Raw genomic sequence first — 13,040 nt, forward strand, 5'->3', positions numbered from 1 at the left:
GTGTCTGCACCCTGACCTGATCAAACAGGAGCTCAGTCTCCTCCTGCAGCAAGACCTCCAGTCCATCCATCTCATGGTTTGGAAGCTTCATGGTTCAGAACCAGTGAGGGAGGTGCTGCCTGGTAGCAGAAAACCTTCCTCCAGGGCCACTTACCTGGCTAAGTGGAAAAGGTTCTTGTGCTGGTGCAAGCAACATCACTTACCTCTGCTTCAAGCACCAATACTGCTCATCCTGGAATACTTACTACATCTTAAGTACCAAGGGCTGGAAGGATTGTTCACCGGGGTACAGTTAGTGGTAATCTTGGCGTTCCATCTGGGAGGCCTAGGACACTCGGTATTCATCTGCACCATGGTAGTGCCCTTCCTGAAAGGTTTGGAAAGATTACACCCGTATTCACAACCACCTTATACCTGCTTGAGATCTCAGTCTGGTCCTTTCTAGACTATGGGACTCTCTTTCAAGCTGCTTGCCACATGCTCCCTTCAATATATTTTATGGAAGGGGCATTTCTGGTGGCCTTCACATCAACCGTGAGGGTGTCCAAGTTGAAGGTGCTAACATCTGACCCTCTCCACTCCCCACTCCTACACAGTCTTCCGTTGGAAAAGCTACAACGCAGACAACACCCAGTTTTCCTATCCAAAGTAGAGTCTCAATTCTACCTGCTGGTTTTTTATCCCAAATCTCATGTTCGTGTACATGACTAGAGGCTACACTCTCTAGCTGTCTGGAGGCTGTTAAAATTCTACATCAACTGCAAACCTTTTAGGAAGTTAAATCGACTGTTTATAGTGGTGGCAGATGGAAGGAAGAGTTTTTCTCTTCCAATCTCATCACAGTGTACCTTGTCATGGATCACAGACTACATCCATATCTGCTATGTACTGGCCAAAGTGCCAGCCATAGTGCTTATGGCCTATTCAGCAAGAGCACAAGCCTCGTCAGGTGCCTATCCACAAAGTGACAACCTAGTCTTCAGTGCACATGCTTACCACTCACCGTGCTGTCAACTAGCATGCCAGAGATGATGATGCATCCTTTGGCAAAGTGGTCCTGCAATTGGTGATTCTTTAATTCTGGCCCCACCACCAGTAGAGTCATTTGATTTGGATTGAAGGTTACTCACCTTCTCATAACTGTTCATGTTAAATTGTGGTTATCTGACTAATCGTGTAGCTGATACACTTTTTATTGACTACACGATTAGTCGACAAGGACTGCTCTGCAGAGCCACAGTGGGGTAGCTCCAGGAGCCAGCTTGAGCTGGGACTGATCATTAGGCATCGTCTTCGATTTTTCATCATTCATGACCCTTATTTATGTCATCAGATTCAATGCAACCTTTGGCTCTTCAATATTGTCTTCAGTTCTTGACGCTATTTCAAAGCTCCCTCCTCCTCCTGAGAAGACTGCTCAGAAGTCACCCGAGGTGGCGCATGCATGGGGACACAACTTGAAGGAGGAAGAGAAGAAAATAAAGACACTGTTGCTTTGAACTGTTTAAGGGACACTTAGGTAGAGAAGAAACAGGAGGGCTTGTGCACTCTATATAGCCTTGGTGTCTAGCATAAGGCAGCTTAGGGTGCATGTGTGGATCAAATGAACCCTGTTAGCTGAAAATCTCCAATCTAAGGCTTACGAGGTACACACACAAGTTGGAGGTAGGGATATATATGTCAAAGAATGGCAGTTACAAACTAACATCATTTTCAGTGTGATTAAGGTATATTCTTCCTTATTTTGTTCTTGAGTGATGCCCAGAGGTATACTCTGTCACGAAGACCTGAGAATACGGATATTTTTAGTAAGTCATGGATAGGTCATGGGAAGTACTCAGTCTGTAACCTGTCCATGATTTGCAGTATGACTAAATCTTAGGTGCACGGGTAGAAAGGTGCTCTGAGGGGGGCAGGTGATTGAGGCAGGCAGACAGCAGTGCACAGTCCAGGACTACTGTTACTGTTGCTGGACAGCAGGTGATACTGGTGGTGGCCCAAGACAGCTCCAGCAGCAGCTGGTGCAGCTGGCCCAGAACCACAGCAAGCTGCTCAGGCGATTCCCAGGCCAGCTATACTTGCTGCTACAGAAGTCACGAGCCATGAAAGTCCCAGAAAGTCATGGAATCTGTGACCTCTCTGATGAACATGCAGCCATACTTAGACCTCATTTGATGATGATGTGGATGGAATTACATCACAACTCATCTGAATGGTCATTCATTGAACTACCACTCATTCATAGACTGAAAAGAGAGGGAAAGCACTGCTGCCACAGTTTTTAAGTCTTGTCTTCCCGTCTGATTTGAAAATACCAGTTATTGGGGTCAGACAAGGTGATCAGCCTTGTATGTTTCAGTGCAAGGGGCTACTTAACATCAGAAGCAGCTTCAGGTGTATTTTCTCATGAAGTAGGAGGGTAACTATTCCTGAGGATTTTTGTGGAGTGGAGAGGACAGGAAAATGCACATATATCTTTGTTTTGTTTGAGCAACAATAACAGTATGTTTTTTTACATATTCCTATGCAGCTTCACATTTACCATATAGGAGAAGATACAGACCACAGGATGTGTTGTGAAAAGCTACAGGAAATGTGCTGACCACTTGGTCGTACTGAACATGTAAAAATAGATGTTTTGCTGCAAGCATTTTGGTACAGCAGAATCATCTGCCTCAATTTCTCCATACAGCTGCAGTTTATGGATCAATCTCTTGAGTGAGTGTTCTAGTGCCATGAAAGAATATCATGTGGAAAATGCCAGTGGAGCTATAAACCTTTGAGTACCTGAGAGGTTAGTACAGAAGTTTTTGTTATGACTGAGAGGTGTTTTTAAAAAATATAGTGGATTCAAAATGCTTATGTAACCATATTAAATGTTAGCATCTCTACAAAGAAAAATATTTTTTAAAATAATCAATGAGGCTTATTTTCTCTGCCTCTGCTAATTAAAAAGTTATGTTTACTGTTAATTTAAGACTAATAGATGTGTAACTCCAAAGCATATAATCTGGTATGCAATGTGAACAATTAACTGGCTGGACAAACAATGAAAAGATTGGTTTCTGAATCTTTTCTATATCATACACAAATCGTAGTGCACAAGAATTTAAAATCAATGAATTGTTAAAGCAGTTTTGTTGTGTAATTTCTCCTCTACTGAGGCTTTGTATCTGTTTTTATTTCAAAATTCCAGCTAGATTAAATGTCTTAAGTATAATTAGGCATTACTTAAAGATATAGTGGGACCGATGGTTTTGTTTAGTTTAGAGTCCAAAAGTATGATGGATCATTCTGCAAGTTACATAGATTTGGTCAGCATTTGTAAGGTGACTGAGCAGAAATCTGTTTCTAAGGCAATCTCAAACTGTTCAGTTATAAAAAAAAAAAAAATTGAATCTTTGTTTCTTGTGATTTATTTTTTTTTTCCCCTGAAGGCGCTCTTCAAAACATCTATTTGGGGTCTTTCTTATCAGTTTTGCGATAGCTGTTCTACATCCCAAGGATAAATCTTCTATTTAATTTATTTAAAACTTCCCAAAATAGATTTTTTATCGGTGTCAGTACTGATTTGTTCTTTTTAGTTATAGAATTCTTATTTGATTCAAAGTATAAAGCTGAAACAGTGTGTTTATGTACAAATATTAACTGAATATGACTTTTCATCAAGTGGTCTCATGTGGCCCGTCAGTTTCCCCATTGGTTCCTCACATAAATGCCATACAACCATTTTGTCCATTCACAATGTTCTAGAAGTCTGGAATTTTTTTTCCAAATAAAATAAACTTAAAACCTATCCCAAAAACAGTCTACCCAATTACCCTGTTATCAGGTCTTTCCTCCAATCCTTTCTTGCCTGTAGGCAGGTAGTGGGCAACCTGCGTACAAGTAGAGTCCTGCTCAGGAGACTCCTAGCTCTTAAAGGGCAAGCCCCCCTGGAACCTTCCTAGCTAAAAATAACATTGTTAAAAATTTGCTACAATTGCTCTTTTTTGGCTTAGATATTAAGGTAATCAAGTAGTAGTAAATGTGGTGGTGGTAGTATTAAACATGTATCTCTGTGAAACCTTTATAGCACAGGAATAATATTTTTTGTTTGTTTATATTGAACTTTATCACCAAACAAATTAAATTGTAGAATCGAGGCCTAAACTAGGTTGGGAGAATTATTTCTCTTCTTAGTGAGCCTGCGTGATTCTTATTGGCATTAATGGAAAGTAGTGTATGCACATGAGGAGGAGAATTAACACCTTTGCGCTTCTTGTCCTGAAATCTCTTCTTATGAATAACACTTGACTGCTATAGCATATGTGTTAACAGGCTAGAATGCACACACTCAAATTCCAGCATGTGCATTTTTCTCTTCAGTGGTGGATTATTAAGAATATAAAATAAATATGGACTAAAAATATTGTACTGCTAGCCATGTGGTTTTTGCTTTGAAATTTGCAATGTATAACATCAGTGAACTGAGAACCTTGCAGGTTAAAAGGGCTAAGTTATTTCTTTGGGTATTAGAAGACATTTTAAACTACAGTGGCTTGAAAAACATTTCAGCAATCTCACTACTATGAAGAATATTGACTCTTTAGCACCAATACCTGGTATTCTCAAATACAATAAGTAAATGTTCTGTTGCTGTGTGGAAACAGAAACATTGTCTGTAGGTGAGACTTGAGATTTACAAAAAAAATAAAATTGAAAACATACTTTACTGTAGATCTTTAATTGGCCTTGTGGTTTTTTTAGTAAGTTGCGTGAACTTTGATCTTTGTTTTATAGTGGCATGTTGCTCCAAGCTTTTCTAGACAGGTTGCTGAAAGAATTTTTACAATGGGGGTTGGATAGCCACTGGACTAATTGTAAATCCTGTATATATAATGGAAATGCACATCCCTCATCCCTAGTTCAGCACCTCTTCATAGACATGCAATATGTTACTAATGAACAGACTTAAACAAACATTGCACCACCTACTAATGTCTCTGGGTGTTTTGCAATCATTTTACAGTAAAACTCCGGTGGTCCGGCATCCAGTGGTCCGGTACGCCTGATGGTCCGGCACCAACTGCAACCCGGAAGTGCTCCGGCAGCTGCTTCAAGTTGTTAGAGTAATTGATTAACTGCGGCTGGATCCACAGCCGACACGCAGTTAATGTAACTTTCTTCTCTACTGCCGGGACGGGGGGCCAGGGGAAGGTAGGGGTCGGTGGAAGAGGGGGAGGGGGAGCAGGAGGGGGCGAGGGTGTGCCAAAGCAGCCGCATTCAGGACGTTCTGGTCAGTTACAGTCACTCCGGCTGGATCAAACTGACCAGAACATCCTGAATGCGGCTGCTTTGGCACACCCTCGCCTCCTCCTGCTCCCCCTCCCCCTCTCCCACCGACCCCTACCTTCCCCTGCCCCCCCTCCCCCCGGCAGTAGAGAGGAAAATTACATTAACTGCGTGTCGGCTGTGGATCCAGCCGGAGTGACTGTAACTGACCAGAACGTCCTGAATGCGGCTGCCTGCCTGTCACCGCCTCTCCTCTTCCGCTCACAGGCTCTGCCTCCCTGCAGCAGGAGGGAGGGTTTGGCACACTCCCACCCCCTCCTCCGCTTCTCCTTCGACGAGACCCGCCCTGCCAGAGTACCTCCTGATAGTCCGGCATTTCTGATAATCCGGCACCACCTGGGTCCCAAGGGTGCCGGATTATCGGAAGTCTACTGTATATACTTTTTAGAAAGAAAAATATGGCTGAAACTAGAATAGCAACTAAAATATAAACTAAAATCTAGCATATGGACACTACAACTTTCCTCCAGTTCCTGATGCTGCCCCAGCCAGTTAAAATTCACTGTACTAAATATAAAAATTGGTAGCTTGGAATCTGGCTACCTGCCAGAAGGAATAATTTCTTATTTAGCTTCACCATCTTCTGAAAATGTCCCGCCACATTTAAAACTTTATATTTAACACACACCCTTACAACTCCTTTTCTTTTCATGTTTATTTTGTGTGTATATTTTAAGTGGGGTCTGTTTTATTTTATTTGCAGTGCGCTCTTCTGAACATTTTGGCAGGGGAAAAGGACTATAAATAGAAATATTATTCCACAAAGAACAAAAGTGAGATATGACAAAGAAAACTACTTTGTAATAATTCTGTTTGATATAATTATCTTATCCCCTTTGTGCTTTCCCCTTCCCTTCTGAATTCAGTTTTCATCTTATTGCTGTTAGTTGTTAGGGCAGCATCAGATCAGTGAGAAGAAAGTGGAGGTGGTTTGTACATGGTTTTGATGATTGACAGTCTTCTGCCTCTTGAATCCTAGTGGGTGGAGACAGAACACTCTACCTCAGACAGTAAAGGAAGAGAAGATGACTAGAGCAAACAGAAACACCAGTACTGTAAGTAATTTTACCAGTTTTGACAGACAGCTGCCATTATAGATTGTTTTCTGATACTTGCCACAGTAGAGAAAACTGCTGCTTTTTTCCAGTTACTTACAGCGTGTTCTGAAATATGACTGTGAATACTCCATTTCCCACCCACTTAGTAAAACACTTCAAAGAAACAATGATGAACTGATAACTGTACAAGTGTAGCTTGATTTCCTTAATTACAAATTGAGTTGTTGTCTACACTGAGTGGTGGGTTTTTAATTGTAAAAAGGTACTCAGCTTACTTGTTTCCTTCTGCATATATTTTTTTTTAAAGGTCACATGTCTGACTCTATTTTCATTCAGAAAAAGTGCATTTCAGAGCTTGCACAAAAAGGCTTTATGTAAAAAAATGTAAGAATAATGTTTGTCTAGAATATATTATTTGGCAACTCCCTTTTTTGTTGGATTAAAATGACTATGAAAATGTTTAGGGCCCTGGTTTCATATTTGGAGGTTTATTTATGTCCATTATTGATATTTGGACAGCTTTCCAAAGACCTTCCAGTGTCTCAAAAACAGGCCTTCTCTTTTGAGTTTAAGCATTGATTACTGCAAAGCTTTTTATATAAAAAGATGTAACTGGGAGCCTCAGCAAAAGAGTTTTAGAAAGAGACTTGCTAGTTTTCTGTACTTGTTTCAATACTTGCCTTCTATATAAGCTACATATTGATTTTTATGCAAACATTAGTTGATATTGTATTTTGTTGAATAGAATTTCTATAGAGCCTTTAAAAAACACAGAGGTAAAGTCACAACTTATCTCCACGTGACTCATGTTTAATCTGTCACAGGAACTCTTGTGTACAGGTAGATGCTCTTTTTAACTAGATTTCTCCATGTGATTCACTCACTGTGCCCGCCACCAGTTAAATAAGCTTTGTAAACTTAGATGAGCCTCATGAAGAAACAAATCAGTAAACATAATTACACCTCTGAAAATTGTACACATCTTTATTTTCTACCATATACATTAATAAATCATGAACTATTTTTAAGATCGTATTTCAATAAATAGTTGATTTGAAGTATAGTAATTTCATGAGAACTAATAGGCTTAATCACAAACACACACAATAGTTTAGAGCCCGTAGGGCTTACAGATAGAATCAGATGTCTTTTTACAGCAGAAATGTTTGCTTAACACCTGTACTCAAAGGATATGACAGTGCCAGTCGGACAACAAGTTAATAACCCACAGGGTAAAAATATAAATTATAATAATTAAATATTTAAATAAATAAGGTAGAAGTTACAATGACAAATGTTATCCACTTTTTTGACTGAAGTAGTTAGTGGCTATTCGCTGTACATAGCTTGCAGAAGTTGCCGCAGTCCTTCTAGAAATTCTTGAGTGTTTTTCTGTTGGCAGCCTTCACAGACCTTTCTTTCCTGTATTTTCTGCAATGAAAATATGTGCCTGGTTAATTATTGTTTTGTGATATTTCAGTCATTGACTAGTAACAGTGGTAATGAATGAACCTGTACATACTGAGTTTTCTTCCAAAATGAGACCTAGAATGTTTGTTTGAAGTTTTTCCTTTTTGCTAAGGAGAGGTATTCATATAATAAAATGAGCCACAGACACTGGGATCCTCTGTGGCAGTAAAATATATTACTACCTCAATTTATTCACTTTCGGTAATAATAATTATAGTTGGTTAATAATGCAGCTGAGGTAGATTTCACTTTCTAACCAGAGCCAGAATGATATTTCTGAAATATCAGGTGGCCCTCTCTTAGCCATTTTTTCTGTTGGTGTTTTTTTTTTTTTTTAAGATTAGGAAGACTAGCTAGGCACGTTGAATTTAATGATAGGCAGCTTAATAAAATAAATTATGAATCTCTATTACAGAAAATTTTGATTGTAAACATTATATAACAAAGGAGCACAAATGATACCTTGGTCCTAGTGGATTATATACATATACATTGCTACATATGTAAAACATTAGATATTTTAGACTATTACACTGCCAGAAATTCTCAAGAAAATCTAATACACATTTGAAAATCTGAAGTTCCCATTACCAAGATCTCTTCTTTATTCTACCTGAAGGACAGAAAAAAAGAGAGAAAAAATACCCATTGCAATTGATGGGGATTTCTCCCGTGTATTAGCCCTTAAAACTCTGCTTCAAAATTTTTATTTTTTTAAAAGCATACAACCCAAATTAAAAAAGGGACTCTTGTCTGATTAACTTGGAGTACAGTGGCACTTCAAACACATTTATTAGAGCATAAGCTTTTGTGAGCTACACCTCAATTCCTCAGATGCTGAAGAGAAGGAAGGAAGAAAGAAAGAATAGGATACAGAGATGGGACTCTTTCCATCCTAATTAAATCAGAATGGATGTGGCCCATCTGCAACAGTAGTAATGTGAGAATACTGAATGGGCAATTTAATTTTCTTCTTTTAAGTACAACAGAACCATTTTCCAGTGACAGAAAATGTCAGTAGGTGCTCAGATCCTGTAGCAATGGGAATAATATAGACTCTAGATATATTAAATGGGACAAGATTTTGAGGCTGAGTATGGGAGTGTAAAATGAGCAAAAAATGCAGCAGTAGGTCCACTGCCAGCAGATACATTGTTCTGTTTCTAGTTGATAGTCTATCAACTTCTAAATTTTTGTATCAAATTTAATAAAAATGAATCCTTACCATACACTGAAGATTTCTCTTGATAAGAGCAATGGTATTATTGGCATCAGGATTGTCTTCGATTTCTTCTTTTAAAACGTTCATTTCAGTCATATAAACGTCCAACGCCTCCTTTCTGCGCTTCTCCTAAAATAAGTATGATTACATTATTTATTGCATAAAGCAATACATTATTGCTAAGTATGATTGGCATTTATTTATTTACAGAAGAAAATGTATTCTGAATAGTGAATATGCCTTGATTTAAAAATTCAGTTGCTAATATGAGACATGTATTATACTATAATCTGACTTTCAAGAGTATGGGTGAACGATTTAAGACATTAAAAATGGGCGCAACTCCAGTATTTCCTTATAAGCTTGTGCTGCTCTGCTTGTAAGACTGGCCAACCATTGCAGGATTCCTTGAGCATAGGAAGATCCTCAGGTGGCACAGAGCTGCTCTTGTAGTTCTTAAACCAAGACTTGGTCATAGCTTGTGGCATAGAGAGATCATCTTGAAAAGGGTATGTAGCCTTAGCCCCTGTACATAAAGTAGATTCCCAACTGCTACAAGGGCCTCTTTCTAGTTGATGTAAATTAGAATAGTTTGGCTAATCTATTTCATGCCTGCGACTGACCTGCCCCCTGGATTCTGGGGTAATCATCTTTACATAGGACCATCACAAGTTTTGTCAAACCCGTTTGACCATAGCACATGATCATCCCCAATAAATTTACTTTTAAAAATCCAAACCAGAAATTCTTAACATTTGATCCAGTAAGTACATGAGTAAAATTACTCTGTTGAAAAAGTCATTGTGTGTTACTCAAGCCATCCTATTACTTTCTATGGTAATTTTGCAATTCAGGATTTGCATAAGTATAAATCAATTAATTGTTATACATGTTTGAATGCTCATTAATTTTCTCGGATAAATTATCTAGGTAAGTAAGTATTATCTCTATTTACATAAAGTAAAAGCTAATACTAAAGAGGTTGAGTGATTTGATAAGTGTGTCTATGGAGAGCTGGAATTACAATGCAGTTTTGTGCTGTGTTATATGAGGTTTTTAACAGGAGTTCCTACCATCTACTCTGCACTTACAGTTGGGATAAAATTAGACTATACTTTGTGCCAATTTCTGCCTGTATTCTTCAATGAAACAGGCTTTTTATTTTAAATATCGCCTCACACTAAAGACTAATCTTGCTGTTTGTGCTGCTGATGTAAGAGTTAATATCACCTGCTGCATATTAACCTGTGCCCACTAAGTAACAAATTATATTCTTGTCCAAATGAATTCAATTGCAGTGCATTAAATAGAGCAAACTAATATTGCTGTGTTACACTGTTACACAAAGTGGTAAGAAAGTGGTAAGATAGCATTGTTATTTCAGCTTTTTCTGCTGTCAGACAGCATAAAGCAAAAACATAATTAGAATCCCAAAGACTGGGGCTCATACAGTGAAGTTGCACTCCAGATATTGGTCAAGTCTTTTTTCATATCTCTTCCTTTTAAGAAGAGATAAAATGTTGTTGATATGAATTAATAACACTCATTAAAAGTAGCAACACTTATAAAGGCCCTTTAAAAGATTCCATGAAGTTTATACTCACATTTGAGAAATCCTCTGGTGTGTAAAAGCCGCCATTTTCAATACTCTATGAGAAAAAGAAGAGTTAATTTTTATGCAAAAAGTAAAATAAAAAATTACAATACAATTTTAAAAGGGAAAAAATCCACTTACTATATTCATTTTTTCTAGTTCAATTACATCAGCAATTGCATGTTCTAGATGCTTTTTGTGTAGTGAGCATAACGTATTACCATTTGCTGCGATTGCAAGCAGTAGTAGAATATAGCAAGTAACCAATACCTTGCACATTATAACAGTGTTCTAATTTACTGTGCGTCAGTATCCAAGTTGTGATTTATGGTTAGAGCTGGTAAATTGTGCTTTAGTTTGTTGGTATATATATGCTCTTAATTCTGGAAAAAAATGATGGGGGCGTCATGTTAAAGTATTGGTTTATTACACACTTTCTCATATGTTCTACCTGTGTGGCAAGAATCATTACTTTCATTTTTCCTCTTCTGATGACATTTTGGAATTTCTTTTAAAGCCTCGTAAGCAGTGCAGGGATGTAGGTAAAATCCCTCTTGGTGTAATAGAAGCCCACACTTTTGGCTTCTCTTCATGCTATGTATATGAAACACTTTTTCCCCTTCGCTCACTCATTCGCATGTCTGTCTCTGTCTCTGTGTCTCTCTCTCTTTCTCTCTCTCTCTCTCTCTCTCTCCCCCCCCCCCCCCCCCGCCCGATAGACTATGCCAAGCTATAAGCATATAATATGTTGGTCTTAATCTGTATCCTGAACCATAACATGCATGGTTTTTGTAAATTTCACATTTATTTATACACAGAATAGATTTAATGTGGCACAGTGCAGGAGAAGTGAAATGTACAGATGAAAGAAGATACTTTATTTTGTTTTTTTGAATTGTTGATTAAACAACAGGAAGAAAGTTGGCTTCCTGTCTGACAGTGGTTTCTCCTGTCATCTTTTTGCAAAAGACTGCTAATACATGTTCAGTGATAGATGCAGAGATCAATCTTTACACAATCAACTTGGAAACTATTGTGAAACTAGCCCCCTTATCACCTCCCTACCAAAGATCCATGGTTTTTGGATTGTTTAATTTTTCTACTTAATTAATTTCTCTTCCACCATATGATGAAAAGCCAGGGTAGATTTGTTTTGTTTTTTAATATCATATCATTTTGCTTTTTGGATATTTACATATGATTTTCTGTCATGCTATTTTCTGATTATATTCTTCTCTGAACCTCCTACCTTGCTTCATGTACTGCATATTGAAGTTGGAAGGGGACTGTTTTACAGGGAGGTTGATTAGGCTCTCATGTTGTGCAGTTTCATAAACTATTAGTTATTTTTGGCAAAATGACTGCTGCTGGCTCAGGAATGCTAATTGCAAATTTTAATATTTAGTTCTGTCCACCTTGAGCTTAATTTTGAGCTACATACTTCCTCTGTTGCACATAAACCCCAAACACATTGGAATAGCTTAGTTCTTGTGTATAGACCGTGGGGAGGTCATGCATAAGGACTCTGCCCCTTAATTTCTCTAGAGCTTTGTTCTTATTGACACTTAAAATCTTTCCTAGCATGTTGTAAGGCTTGCCTGTGAGCAAGACTCCCATGATGCTTTGTAATAGATAGAGATCTAACAAAAATGGGTAAATGGATTTTTAGTGTGCACTAACCCTTAATGTATTTTGAAAGATGTTTTATAGAGAGATAATATAATATACTAACTGCAAGCTACATAATGCATGATATTTTTAAGAAGGGTATTTTTAAGAAGTGTTGAGACCATTGAAAAGTTGCAGTGGACAGGGAACCTTGGAAATAGCTTTAGGTAAGAAATATGAACCAAACAGAGGAAATAGGTAAGGATCAGTCTCATACACAATAAGGATAACAAGGGTGCAATTGCCCCTAAATCATAGGGGGAAGCAAGATCTGTTTTCAGACTAGACACAGATAGTCAGAGAATTACAGGAAAAGTTTCCCACAGCTATTGGTGATGATGCAAGTTGGACTTCCCTGGTCCAGAACCCTTAGGATCTGGGTGGTCCCAAACCAGGGAGTTTTCCAGGTAAGGGGAGGTCAAAGCTCCCCTTCTGGCCATCAGCCCCTCTCCCAGGTGCCAACCGCAGCCACTGGGCCCCGCTGCAACCTCTTCTGTCCCTGGCCACCCCCACTCCGAGCAGGGCTCTCGGGTCCAGTAATACCCACACTCCAGCAGGACCACATTATGTTGCTGGACCAAAGAATACTGGATTTTAGAGTTTCAACCTGTATATCTCTGTTTATGTGCAGTCTTTAGATTTATTTAATCAGTTAGATAAGTCAGCTTTGAATACTACCGAGGTTTGTTATTAA

The 13,040-nt window shown here is 38.5% G+C and overlaps 1 long non-coding RNA gene across 2 annotated transcripts in view; it reads left to right on the forward strand.

The window, feature by feature from the left end:
* The first annotated feature begins 2,659 nt into the window (after nt 1–2,659).
* LOC112546211 (uncharacterized) overlaps nt 2,660–13,040 on the forward strand; it is a 98,459-nt gene continuing 88,078 nt past the window's right edge. For both annotated transcript variants that reach the window (XR_012904103.1, XR_003089851.2), the window contains exons 1-2: nt 2,660–2,794; nt 6,314–6,389. This is a non-coding gene — a long non-coding RNA (uncharacterized LOC112546211). The remainder of the gene's footprint in view (nt 2,795–6,313; nt 6,390–13,040) is intronic.

Source organism: Pelodiscus sinensis, chromosome 5 (genome assembly GCF_049634645.1).
Source record: "Pelodiscus sinensis isolate JC-2024 chromosome 5, ASM4963464v1, whole genome shotgun sequence".
Taxonomy (NCBI): domain Eukaryota; kingdom Metazoa; phylum Chordata; order Testudines; family Trionychidae; genus Pelodiscus; species Pelodiscus sinensis.